Source organism: Lemur catta, chromosome 17, assembly GCF_020740605.2.
Source record: "Lemur catta isolate mLemCat1 chromosome 17, mLemCat1.pri, whole genome shotgun sequence".
Taxonomy (NCBI): Eukaryota; Metazoa; Chordata; class Mammalia; order Primates; family Lemuridae; genus Lemur; species Lemur catta.
Window position 1 is genome coordinate 639,469 of NC_059144.1, and position 11,684 is coordinate 651,152.

General features: G+C 36.2%; 1 long non-coding RNA gene across 1 annotated transcript; it reads right to left on the reverse strand.

Annotated features, from left to right (window-relative positions):
• Positions 1 to 935: 935 nt before the first annotated feature.
• LOC123622677 lies at positions 936 to 11,436 on the reverse strand. The gene is made up of 5 exons (XR_006729588.1): positions 11,375 to 11,436; positions 6,596 to 6,671; positions 5,470 to 5,665; positions 4,307 to 4,535; positions 936 to 1,014 (listed from the first exon to the last, which is right to left on the reverse strand). It is a non-coding gene; the product is annotated as an uncharacterized LOC123622677 (long non-coding RNA).
• Between the last annotated feature and the right edge of the window lie 248 nt (positions 11,437 to 11,684).

The window sequence follows — 11,684 nt, forward strand, 5'->3', positions numbered from 1 at the left end:
TCAGTATGATATTGGCTGTGGGTTTATCATATATGGCCTTGATAATTTTAAAGAATGTTCCATCTATGCCTATTTTGTTAAGGGTTTTTATCATAAAAGTGCACTGTATTTTATCAAATGTTTTTTCTGCATCTATTGAGAGAATCAGATAGTCTTTATTCTTGCTTTATTCATGTGGTAAATTACATTTATAGATTTGCATATGTTGAACCATCCCTGCATCCCAGGGATAAAGGGACCCCACCCCCTGGTCATGGTGAATTACTTTTTAAATGCTCTTGGATTTGGTTTGCTAAAATTTTGTGGAGGATTTTTGCATCTATATTCACAAGAGATTTTCATCTGTAGTTTTCTTTTTTTTTGCTACATCTTTTCCTGGCTTCGGCATCAAGGTGATATTGGCTTCACAGAATGAGGTGGGGAGGATATCATCCTTCTCAATGTTGTTGAATAATTTCTGCAGTATAGGCATGAGTTCTTCTTTGTAACTTTGGTAAAATTCAGGTTGAATCCATCTGGTCTGGGACATTTTGTTTTGTTGTTGGTGGAAGACTTTTAATTGCTGCTTCAATTTCTGTGCTTGATATTGGTCTGGTCAGGAATCCTATTTCTTTCTGATTGAGCCTATATATGTTCTGTGTAAGCATTTGGAACTTGAAACTTCTCTCTATCTTTAAGACTGTTTCCAAAAGTTAATCAGAAATAAACAAATGAAGGAATGAATGATCAGAAAAAGTGAAAAGCCTTAGGCAAATTTTATTTCTCCAAGAAGAAAGAGTCATATAAATCAGTGCTTAAAATTAAAATTATAAACAGCTGACATTTTGGCAGTCCAAGGATGTAAAACTGGCTTTCATTTGCAAGATCTACTTAAAAGTCTTTCACATTGTATACATTTTTTTAAAAAATTGGCACATATTTCCATGATGCTTTCTAAAGAATGTCTTCATTTAGATTTGACTCATCAGTGAATCTAGAGAGGAAGCTCTTCCACAGGAGAGTATCCAGCAGCACCTGGAAAGGAAAGACAGAGTATTCTTTACCTAACAGATTTCATTGGAACTAAGTGAAGGTGAGTAAAAAACAGTCAAGAAGTTTATCAGCATGTTAATAGCAAAAAATATGTATGCACAAATGTAATATAAAATTATTATTAAATATAATTTGCCTGTAGTTGCACATTGAATTAATTGTCATTGTGGTTAGGTATCAGAGCTTCTGCTTTTCTGAGTCTTCATTCACTTACTCAACAACCATATGCTAAGGTACTATGACAAGCACTGGTATACAAGGTAAGGATGATACAGCCACATCATTGACCTCAATAATCATATAGTATACTATGAAAAAGAAAACAGACAAATAGGCAATTTCCATGCAGAGTCATAGAGACTATAACAAGTTTAAAAGAAGGCACAATTGGAACATACAGAAGGGCCATATGACTAAGTCTTCTCTCCAACACTATAAACTTTGTGATGCAGTGATATGGAAGCTGATAGCTGAGAGATGAGGAAAATGTGTGCCAGATAGAGGGCAGCAGCAAATGCAAAGTGCTGGACGTGAGGAGGAATGCTGTAGAATTCTAAGTAGTGGAGTTTAGTGAGATGCTACGGCAAAGGGGCAGAGTAGGTACGTGGTAAGAGATAAGGCTGAATAAACTAACAAGAACCACATTAATATGGGTGCTTTCTCCCATGCTAAGAAATATGGAACTTTTTCTGAGGGCAAAAGTACACCAATGATATAGTGAATGACTCATTTACAATGTCACCCGTCAGGTGACTGCATGTGAACTGCAAGTGCTTGGCTAAATGTTGCTAGTGAATCTGGGGTCTTTTGGCCTGAAGTTGCTAACCTAAAGGTAGAAAGTTGATGATGCATTGGTTTTCTGAGAATAGTTCCAGTGTGCTGGCTGACACACTGACAGATTCATGGGGATGGCAGGAGTAAATAAAGTGTAGAGCCAGAAAAAAAAAGTTACATACACTTCATGAGATTTGTAAAAAGCTATGAAACATGGTGATGCAATCACGAGGCACAAGTATACTCTTCAGTATGAATGCTAGTGTTTTCACATCTTTAATTACATGTGTGGATCAGGAAATATTTAATGTAGTATCTATTAACCAAACAATGGAGAGGAAAGCCACTTGTTTTTTACAGTTGATCTCAGAAATCATTTTGTTAATCTCAATTTAATTCATAAAATTTAACAAGATACCTTCTTCCAATTCTATAGTTATTTCTTCATAATATTCCTGCCGCATCTCAAATAAGTCAAATACTATTTATAATATTTAGGTAAATCAGATATATTTTCATGAGACTATTGTCAAGACTAAACTTCACTTGAGAAGTGCTTAAATAGAAAAATACTCATAGAAATAAAATAAAATTCCTATTTATTTACATGCAGACAATAGAGAATATATATGTGTGATGCTACTTACATTAATCTAATAAAAAGCACAATTAATATTGGTCTATTGAATATACATCATTTCAAAAGGGTGACATTTTCTCTTATTAGTACAAAGGGTGGAGAATTCAAGTAACATTTTCACATGAATGTGTTACTTTGTAATTCTCAGAAAAATCCTGCCTTTTATATAAAAGTATGATGAGTTCTTCTCACTTTGATGGATTTTTCCTTAAAATTAAGTTGCTATAGTCCACTTCTAGAAAATTAAAATTTTAAAAAACGCTTTATGCTGCTAACTTTTTAGCTCAAAATCTTAAATACACACATGAGGAAAGTGGCACTATCATAATGTCATGTGAATATTGTGACAGAGATTAAGTAAAAATATTTTGCTGTCTGTATTATGACTAACGTTTTTTCATATGAACACAAAGAGTTTATACAATTTGCTTGAAAAAAGGATAAATATGCATTACAGGCAGTTTTCAAACCTAGTTTCTTTGATTCATGATTTTCTAGAATTAGAATAAGGCAAAAAATATGTAGTTCTTTAATTGTTACTTTGATTTATTTTCAGAAATTAGTACCAAGTTTTTGAAACATCTGACTACTTGTAGATGCAATTATCTACTTGTTTATGAAATGTGTGAAAACATTTCAAACTATATTGTAAATGTTCTCATCTAGAAGTTTCTTATTTAAATCTTTTATATAAAAGATATTGTCCCTCTATCCTCCTGCTTAAGCCTCCCAAGTAGCTGGCACTGCTGTATGCACTACCGTGCTGAGCCTTTAAAATTCTCCCCCTAGTCAAAAATGGTGAAACATTGGACAAATATCTTAAACTGGGTCAAGTATACTTGAACTATTTTTTTTTTCCTAAACAGCTCTACAATTACCATAGCTTTTCATTGTTGGATTCATTTTGAGATTTTCCAGAAATAGATTCTTTCGTGAAATCAAATTTTGGATTGGGATGCTCTTCTTACATCGTCAGGGGACATGGGCACCATGTTTGGCATTCCATGGAGTTCTGGGTAGGAAGAATATAATTGATTCTGTTTGGTCATCATTGGTGTTTAAAGACTCTTGATGGTCTTTGCAATCATAGTCACAATCATTCAAATGATACCAACACAGAGAGACAGAAGTGAATGCCATTTTAAAAATTCAGATGTTTGCTTGATTTCACTATTTAAAAAGTGCTGTGCAATTGCCCATCAACAGGCACATTTTACAGAATTGAGATAAAAATACTGTAATTTCCATGGGAATTAAAGATGTATTACTACTTATGTGTAAGAAAAAGAAAAATCTTTTAATTTAAAAAAAGAAGTTAATCTTTGTAGTTCTACAGGTTTATTTAATTCATAAAACTTATTTATCTTGGATTGTTATAAATAATAAACATCCAGATGTGGTTAAGTGTTTGGATGCCAATCATTCCCTTATGATTAAGGGCGGAAAATTTGATGTGGTAGAGGAAAACCTTAAAAGTGTTATGAATCACAACCACAGTCAAACTAAAATCAATTAGAAGGAAGCCAAAGCACCTCTCAATATACTTTCTGTTATTACGCAATAAGATTCAATCTCTAAAATTTAACTTAAATGCAGCTTTTAAAGAAATTTAAAAAGTGTCATTTTCATTACATATATTGAATAGCATTAATATTACTACATAGGTAACTCTTGAAAATGGGAGCTGCAGGGACTTTAAGAAAATGGAAAAATTTCCCTTTCCTCTCTTTATTAACACAGAGAATTATAACCTTTGCTTAGCATGCATAGGTCCTTTAAACAACTCAGTATTTCACCAAATAAAAACAAGTATTATATCAGAAATTGGAAACCCAAAGGAAAGAAGATAATATAACTAACCTCACTCAAGTTGTTCTTCATGCTGGTATGTGAAGTCCATGGGCAGGAAAGAGAGAACGTTGAGTATTCTTTTGAAGTAAATTCTCTGTGAAGACCTAAACCATTATTAAGATTGCCACCAGGACGTGACTATAGGACTGTCCATGAGTGGTAAAGAAAGTTCTGGTCTCCTGTCTCCACAAAAAGATTGCTACTGAATGCTGCTAGTCTCTCAGTAGTTCTGTGTAGACTGCAAAAGACAAAGCTTAGTAGTTCATTTTTTTCCGAAATGATTCCTCAATGATTATATTTTTTAAAAAGTGACCTTGAGAGTAAATGGAATTTCCCACTAAATAGTGTTTTAACTCGGAAAATGTGTCACAGCATGCCTACTCTGTGCAGTTATAGTTTTGCAATTGTTCTAAAGAAGTATAAGCATTCCTAGAGTAATGTCTAAAAATAGTAATTCAAATAAAGTAAGGAGTAGAGAGAAATCTCTGACAATAATGTGAGGCTTAACAGGTAACACTTGCTGCCTTCTGGAATGGGTCTATTTATAAGATTCTTGAGGGTGTCATTAGAAATACTTGTATTTAAAGGGTTAGTAAGTGAAACATTACTAACCTATTGGAAATATGTTATTTGCTTGACTATAATTGCCATTCACTATGTGTAAGTAGATCAAAACACAACATTGTATTTCTTAGATACATACAGTAAAATGCTTATCACTAAGAAAAGGTAGATATTATTGTATTTAGTAAGGCAGTATAAAGAAGTTAATGTACTGAGTGCCAGAAACAACCAAGAGTAGTTGCAGTAATTGACTCTTTTGGTTTACTTTGTAATCTTTCAAAAAGTAGTTAAACTCATTAATATTTCCATTTAGGGACTGGTAACAAGCAATTTTATAACAGCATCATGGTCTAAATTATAAGACTTCAAAAATATTTAGCTGAAAGCCTATTAGGTCAGGTTAATGACATGATAATATTAAGGGGAAAGAAAGTCATAATAAAACAAAAAATATGGAGAGATGTAAACTGTTCTGGACTACCATTAAAATTATAGTATGTACTTAGCTTTCACGTCCCACTAATGTCATAAACCTGTCTCACTAAAAAGCATGTTTTCAAGGCAAATTAATGAACTAAATTTATTTTCTATTCCATACTTTGACTTACTTTTTAATTTTGTTTGACAAGTATTTTCTAGCTTCCAATTCTAATTGATAGAGGTGCTTGTATTTTCCCAATTCAATATAATGAAAGTCTTCTCAAGAAGTTTTCCTGTTGGAGACTTCAGATTCAAGATCTTTCATTCTGAGTTCCATCTGACTTCTAAGTGAAGTTCTCTGTATTCTTCAGATGCTGCTTGTGCCTGAATCAAATTAAAAGGATACATTTTTAGCAGTGACAACCTGAACAATTCTTGCATATTTGTTTCCTTCACTTTTCAATCAGACAGCCATTTTATTTTATTTTATTTTATCTTAAATTTTCGAGACAATGTCTCCTGTCACCCAGATTGGAGTGCAGTGGCCCAATCATAGTTCACTGCAGCCTCAAATTCCTGAGCTCAACCTATCCTCCTGCCTCTACCTCCTGTGTAGCTGGGACTGCAGGTGTGCACCACCATGCCTGGCACATTTTATTACTTTTTGTAGAGATCGGGTCTCATTATGATGCCCAGGCTGGTATCAAACTCCTGGCCTCAAGTGATCCTCCCACCTCAACCACCCTGGGAGGCATGAGCCACTACACCCAACCTCAGAGAGCAATTTTAAATATGTGACAAAAGAAGCTGAGGTTTAAAACATTTAACATCAATTGTCAACTAAATTGATAATTTCATCTGGCTTATAAAGAATTGAATCATTCCTCAATTACTACTTATGTGATCTGATAGTCCAAAGAAAAATAGGTGTAATTTAAAATTTTAAAATTTGAACAATTTAACAGAAATACACTTCAAGAATATGGTACAATTTCTAAATCACAATCTTTTTCTTTTCCTAATAGTCTTCTTTTATGCTAACTGGCCTAAATAATCAAATGATTCTTTAAGGAGTATCAGCCTTCTCAAAGATCCATTTAGTTATAATGATGACAGAAACTAAAAAAGCTAAAGGGAGCAACAGAGGCAACCTTCCTTCTAGAAATCTACAAATCCAATTGCTGTAATGGAAACAGAGGAAACACACACAATGTACACATCAAAAATATAATGTGCAGTGAAATAAAGTAAGTGCATTTCACAATTAACTAACCTGTAAAAATATATTGACTTGTTTGAATTTTTCTACAATACCTTTCTTGTGCTTTCTTCAATCTCTCACTTATAGTGTTCAACTTCACCACATTGAAAGTGCAAAAATCCTGTGGTGCTGGATGAAGTTAGGAGATATCAGTATATAAAGAGATGAATATACAGATTACATAGAGATATAAGTATAACCGTGGGTTCATACACACACAGATTTTCTAGTTCTGACTGCCAAGAAGCAATGAAAATAAATCTTCGTTTCTATTTTTTTATCTTTCATTTTATTAGTTGTTTTTATTTCTTGGATTCTAAATAACATTTTCAACTATAAGGAATCAGGTCTTTGGAGAAATGATTGATTCTAGGACCAGGCCAATGAAAATACCAGATGATCCTGGAGCATCCTGTGGTGCCAAAAACAAATTTAAAAATGTGTCCAAGAACAAAACAACAGGGCACGTCAAAGAGGCATGGAGCTTACTTGAACAAGCTACCAATTGCCAAAGCTAGCACTATCTGAGCAACAACAAGAAATAGTGTTATATTGGGGGGTTATAATTCAGAGTGAAATATAAATATACATGAGTCATACTAATAAAAATAATATGATAAATAAATAAATGGGAGAGAGGAATCATCTTTCCTATGGAAGAGTTTCCAATAATTTATGTAGAAAACATGGGGAAATAGAAAATCACTATTAGAACACCACAGCAGTAGTCACTGCAGGCAAGATCCAAAGTCGGATCGATATTATTGGGTGAAACCTGAAAACAAGAGATTTGTAAAACCTCAATATATATTTAACCACATATTTACTACCTGCTGTGGTTAGTCTGATGCAATTATAACATACACAGTGTGGAAAGGGAAAGATAGTAAGTTCACACTGGAGAAACGTGGCAGACTCCACCTTAACCAGGTGATCATGGTTAATGTCAGCAGTGATATCTTGCCCCCGTATGATGTGAGGAAAAGGTTGCTTCACCTTTGTGTTATTCTCCCCACAAATCCATACCCCCAAACTATACAGAGAAGCATAAACTAGGGGAATTCTATAAATATATAATCTTTATTCATAAAAAGTGTCAAGGTCATGAAAAACAAGGAAAAAGTGAGAAACTGTCAAGATTTGGGAAGACTACAGAATCATAATGACTAAACACAACACTGTATCTAGTACTGGATCCTGGAACAGACAAAAATAGGAATGGGAAAATGGTAAAATTCTAATGAATTATACAATATATTTAATAGTATCATAGCAATGTTATTTATTTTTTTTTTTAGTTTTGTTAAATGTATTATAGTTAAATAATATGTAAACCTTAGGGGAAGTTAAGAAAAGGACATGTGGAAATTCTGTGCAGTCTCTGGAATTCTTCCTTAAATCTAAAATTATTTCAAAATATATTTTTAAATAAAGCATGGAGGAGAATAAACTCTGCAAAGTATGGAGGAGAGCAGTAGGATTTTTGTTTTCATAGGGAGGTCAGAGAAGTTCTGACACCATTGTCATATTGTATCTCCAGCAAAGAGGAAGCCAAGCCTGGGCCATGTCTACAAAACCCTGACGACAGAGTGAACAGCAGATAGAGGGGAACTGAGGCAAGACGCTGGCATGTTCAGGGAAAAGCATAACAGCAAAACCAACAAGGCAGGTAAGACAGGGAGGAGGTCAGAGAGGTGCACTGGGAGTGGCAGGAGGGATCTGTTAGCCCTGGGGAAGAATCTGGGCTTTGCTGTGTCACCTGAAACCATCTTAGGTGTTTGAACTGAGGGGTGGCTTGCACTGTCTTGAAGGCAAGACCCTCTTCTGGTTTCTGAGAATAAAATGTGGATGGGCAAGGACTAAGGCAGCAGAGGCCATCTGAGATAGAAAAGGACAATAAAAACTACAGCAAAAGATGATGCTATTGGGGTGAGAGCAGTGGTGGACAGGCAGTGAGGCCTCACAGATACCAGATAAAAGGATAATTTAGGGCCCCAGCACTGGTGGATATATGACATATGGGTTTAAGTGAAAGAGAGACAACAGGGATGACAGCAAGAACACTTTCCTAAGCTACTGGTATGATGTGGTTGCCATTAACTGAAAAACAGAAAGATTGGAGAAGGAGAAGATTGCAAAGCAGAAGAATGGGAGAATAGTGATTCCAAATGACTCCCAGGTACAAAGGCTAAGTGACCCCACAGGCAACTGGACATCCCAGACTGTAGATCAGGAGTGTGGGTCCAGGCTGGATATATAAACTCTTGAGCCATCAGCACAGTGATGTTATTTAAAGTCATCAGACTATATAAACTTCCCTCTGAAATAAGTTTAGAAAAGAAAAACAAAGCAGAATAAAAACAAACTATCAAAGGAGTCTGCAAAGGAATGGTTCCTGAGGTAGGAGGGTAAATGAGAGAATGTGGTGTTCTAGAAGCCAAATGAAGACAGATTTAGAACTAGACAAGAGTGGGGATGAACAAGGCCAATGATTACTCCAATATTAAATTAAGATGAAGGCTAAGAATTAAACTTTGGATCTAGGAAGAGGCCAATGATGACTGACCATGGCAAAGTTGGTAGAAGGGGAAGATGGCTTGTATGAGTTCTATATAGAATTGGAGGAGAAGAATTGAAAACTGTAAATATTGATATAAATTGGAAAAGAGAAATAGAGTGGCTTGAGGAGAATATATGGTAAAAAAATAGGTATTATATATTTATATTCAATAAGCAAAAATTACAAAATAATAGTGAGGAGAAATTCTCAGTGCGTGAGGGGGCGTTGGTCAATGTCTAGAGGTATATCCATGTGTAGAAGATGGTAGATAGATTCTAGTGCAAGGGGGAGGGTTTGGTGTGAAAGGAGCATGGGCAGTGAGCATGCCTATGGCATCAGGAGAGAAGGCAAGGGCATAGACACACACAGCATGCAGGTGGACAGGTGTGGAGGAAATATGGAAGATCCCTTCTGATTGTTTCTGTTTTCTCAGTCTCAGTAGGAAGAAGGACCTCGACCAAAGAGAGAGCACTGGAGGTTTTGGAGGTTTGCAGGAAGAAAAGCTGTGAAATATTTTTAAAAAATACCATGGGAGCATCACCAGACTAGAGAACATGTTAGAATTTGGGGGCAACACTGAATGCCTTCATGAAGTTACTGGTCATGTGTCAAAGTGACACCAAAGCTTAGATACCCTAGCAGAAATCTTGTCTGGATGAGATGCTGGTGGTTGATCATTAGATTCTTCACCTAGCCCAGGGCTGTTGGTTGAGGCCTGAGACCCATGGAGGAAGGGACAAAGAATCATATGTAAAAAAGCAAAAGAAAACACTGCACCACTAAAAGCTTTGAAATATTAACATTACTTTAAAGCACGTAAACAAAAGATGAGAAGATGACCATCTCTCCCCATCCCATCCCTCATCATGGAGCACCTCAAAGAATCTCCTGCTTTGGCACTGGTGGAATTTTCAGCCTTACCAGGTGAAAGTGGTGGCGACCTGAGGAGGATTATGGGACCTGTGAGTGTGCACAAGCAGGAGGACACTGCTGGACCCAAGAAGAGGAAAAAGATCAAGATGTGAACACCATGTGGTGACTGACTAGAACGTCTCACCACGAAGGTCCCTCTGAGAGTTCCCAGAAGGACCTGAATGTAGACTCTGTCGATAAAAGATTCATGAAGATTTGCTGTGGGAGGAGGAATTCTAAACACAAACCTTGCTCTGGCTGGTACAGAAGGGAAAGTCAAAAAGATTTGAAGCACAAGAAGACCTGACACATCACTGCTTGCTTGAAGACAGAAGAAAACCCATGAGATGGAGTGCAGATAGTTATAAGATGCCATGATTGGACCTTGGCTAACACCCAGCAAAGTAATAGACCCCATCCCTAAAACTGTGAGGAACTGAATTCTAGCAACCTGAATGAGCTTGGATGCAGACTTCTCCATAGAGCCTGCAGACAAAAAACCCACCTGGATAACACTTTGATTTCAGTCTTCTGATACCCTGAGCAGAGAATCCACCCAAACTGGGAGCTTTTTGTTAATAAATGAGTGTTGTTTTAAGCCCCTAAATTTGTGGTAGTTTGTTATGCAACAACAGAAAACTAGTACACTAGTCTTTATACATCTTTAGCGCAGGACCTCATGAGTTTTAGAACTAGGCCATTCGTGTCTGGTCGGTGGCACTCCGGGAACTCAGTGAACTGGGGCCATGGGACATCAGGTTCTCTCAAAGGCATCAACGTATTTGGAAAATTGTGCTCATCTCCACAGTGATGGAGTTAGTTCCTGAGATCTTTCCCCCAAACTTGTTGGGTTAACCTTTGACCATGATTCAGTTTTAAAGCCATTATATTATATAGCATAATTCTATCCACAGACTCCCATTTACTTATAGAAGAATAGTAGGACTTTAATAGGCTGTGAAACAGTTTTACTATGTTGATAATCACAAATGAGACCCTATTAACACTCATTATATCTGTGCCTCCAGTTCATTATTTGTTAGGATAATCAAATGAAGTTGTCACATGGGAGGACTATTGTTTTACTTGTGGAAATGACAGTTTTTTCCCCCAGGTGGAATGCTAATTCTCTCCAACCTAATCACCAGAAGATTCAAGGATTTAAAAAGGAATAAAATACACACACACACACACACACACAAATTCTAACTTTAAGACAATTAAAATCTGGTTCTAGCCAAGTTGGAGAAGCCTCAGCATTACCATGTCTGCCCTGTTCCAACTAAAACCCTGGACCCTGGATATAACACAACAAGCAAGCATAGGAAGAATCTGAAAGGTGAAAAGAAGATGCACTTACTGGGGAATAACACAATGATGAGTTCCTTGGGTCTTCATTTTCTTCGCATATGCTCTGGAGAGAGTGCTGCAGAAGCCTCCAATCAGGACCACTAATAGGCACAGACAAAACAAAACAAGAAGCCTGCTCTCCCAACCAAAGGATTGGAAAAGAATGGCCTAACAGCAGAAAACCTTGCTGGCAATACCCACCCAACTCCAATGAAATACAAGGAGGGTTTCAGTGGAGTCCATTGGGGAGCAGATTATCTACTTCGTATCCACTGAACAGAAGCAGCCATGCTTTGATGTTCTTGCCTGCTGGTATTACT